The sequence below is a fragment of the Chrysochloris asiatica genome, unplaced genomic scaffold (genome assembly GCF_000296735.1).
Source record: "Chrysochloris asiatica unplaced genomic scaffold, ChrAsi1.0 scaffold00091, whole genome shotgun sequence".
NCBI classification, from domain to species: Eukaryota; Metazoa; Chordata; class Mammalia; order Afrosoricida; family Chrysochloridae; genus Chrysochloris; species Chrysochloris asiatica.
In genome coordinates this window covers 4380659-4383407 of record NW_006408609.1, presented here as the reverse complement: position 1 = coordinate 4383407, position 2749 = coordinate 4380659, and positions in this window count along the sequence as shown.

Genomic DNA, 2749 nt, shown 5'->3' with positions numbered 1-2749 from the left:
AAATAAACAAAACAAAGGAACGATCTGGAAAAAAATTTAAACCTTCTTCATTTATAGCATCTTACAGTCTATAAAAGGAACAGATGTGAAAACATGTGTGAACAGCTGATGGCAACCTGTGTAGCCATGAAATGTACAGGTAAGTGACTTCTATGCCAGGTGGCCTAAATACGTGGATTCTTTTGTTTTCTTTTGGCTTGATTTTTAATAATAGAAGAGGAGGAAAGATTCGTGCTCAAATTACAGGAAATGATAGGATAGAGTGAAGGAGCACAGAGAAGAGAGGCTGTCTTGACCTGTAGTCTTCCACATGAGAACTGAGACTGGATTTTAAATACAACTTCAAAAGGTGCAAGAAACGATAGCTGCTTTCACTTGGTTGTTATTGTTAAGTGCCACAAGTCAATTCTGACCCATAGCGACACTGTATAGGGTTTCTAAGGGGTACCTGGTGAGCTTGAATGGCCAACCTTGCAATTCAAATGACTTTGTGGTCGGATGCATTAACCCACAGCATCTCATCAGGACTCTACTTTCACTTGGTAGTATAATGTAATTTTGTCACTTTGGTGGCTTTGCATTTCGGGTTTGCCCCATATTTCTGTGCCCAGAACAGAAAGTGATTCTTCAAGGAGGAGAGACTGGTTATGGCAGGTAGAGCAAATACTTACCAGATCCAAAGCCTGCCCAGCAGATAGACAAGGTCACCAGCCGAGACTTAGTACAGCAAAGCACAAGTCATAGCCATATTCTTGTACACATGTTACCCACAATATTTGAGAGGTAGGTGCATTAGCTTTGTAGAGGGGTTGTTGTTAGTTGCTGTTGAGTCGATTCCAACTGACTGTGACTCTCTATAGGGTTTCCAAGGAGCAGCTGATGAGCTTGAACCATCAACCTTGCTGCTCAAACTGACCTTGCAGTCTAGCACACCACACCAGGTTAGGAATGACATTTTTGAATGTGAAGGGAACTGAGAAAGCAAAATGTATTACATGTCTGAATGGGAGCATGCAGTTCATACAAACTTATAACTAAAATCTAACAAGCATCTAATAAATGTGTATTTTTATATGATGTCTCATAAAGGGGTGGGATAGAGGAAAGATTCCATAGAATAGAGGATAATTGAGTACTTCCTTTTTTTTTCCAAACCAAAAGTCTCACATATTTATTAACCAAACTCTTGAATGCAGAAGCATAAAAGTAAAGGAAGAAACCAGAAGTTTTGCAAAACATGTTCAATTGGTCAAATCTTGGCAAAAACTTGCTATAGTAGAGTGCTAGGACTTGAGTATATCATGTCTTCTGTCATCACATGTGTGACTCCTTAGAGATCCAGCGTGGGTCTTCTCCAGGGTCTTCTCTTGGAAAGTATCTGATTTTATTACCAGTTTTCACTGGAATCCATTGGGGAATGGCACAATTCTGCTTTTGTTTCTTGGCCAGGAATCTCTTGATCCTGAAAGTCTTATGAGAAGGCACAGTGAAGATGGAAAGTAGCAGCAGTCACAAGATGGCGAAGAAAGGAAGATCAATTGAGTACTTTCTTGAAGGCAGAATAAAATATTTCCAATAGGGAAAGAGAAAACAGTGAATTTTAGAGTGCCATAATTGTGAGGGAACTTATCATTAGGGTCCTAGTATGTCATTGAAGGATACACATTAGACTGGTAAGCACAAGGATAATGATTCAAACCCACCAACAGCTCTTTGGAAAACTTAATATAAGATCATTATGAGTCAGAACTGACTTGATGGCACTTAAATAGCAACAACATCACTTAGGGATGCAACTGTTTACAAGTAGTGAAAACAAAACAATAGTAGCTTAAATAAAGAAAAGTTTATTTTTTATTGCATAACAACGAAGCTCAAAAGAAATAGTTGCTGTACATGGCTCAATTATACCTTTGCTTTATGGTTGCATGTATTTTAGGCAGGCAGGAAAGGGAGGATGAGATAACCATCACAGAAATTTTGCTCGATTGGAAAGACAGGCTTTACAAAAACCATCTCCTATCAGCAGCTTCAGCAAGATCTCATTGACCTGAATGACAGCTCCAGCAAGATCTCATTGGCCTGAATGGTGTCACATCCCCAACCTTTCCACAAACTTTCCTTATTCCCCAAGTACAAGAGGGTCTGGGAAAGCAAATATTTACCTGAGAATATTGCTGTAGTAATAAAACTCTACAGACTTTGTTAGGAAGATTAAAATCATGTATCAAGGTAACTACAAATTCTTTAAGGCTGACACATATAGTCTAATGGATAGAGGGGCAAGGTGTAAAATAAAGCCTGAAAAAATAAAGTTGTGGTCTGATTGTGAAAGTCCCTTTGTGCTAAGTCTCTGTTCTTTGGTTTTGAAAACAAGAAATAGACAAATTCTCTTATACCTCATAATTGACTATTTTTATTCTCTATCTCATTCTATGCATTGTCTAATTCATTTTAAAATAATATTTTATTTTGTTTTTGGTGAAGGTTTACACTGCAGTTTAGGTTCCAATTCAAGAATCTCTACATAAATTACCCATTGATATTGAGTACATTCCTTATAAAGCATGAACATCCTCAATATTTCCATTCTAATTGTTCCTTTTCATTAATCTAGTTTCCCTATCCCTTTTGTACATTCGCATATATGATTAAAAGTAATTTTTGATCATTTCGTTGAATGGATAGTTTTAAAAAAGAGCAAATAATAAAAGATTAATTTATCTTTAAGATAATATTTTATTGTGAT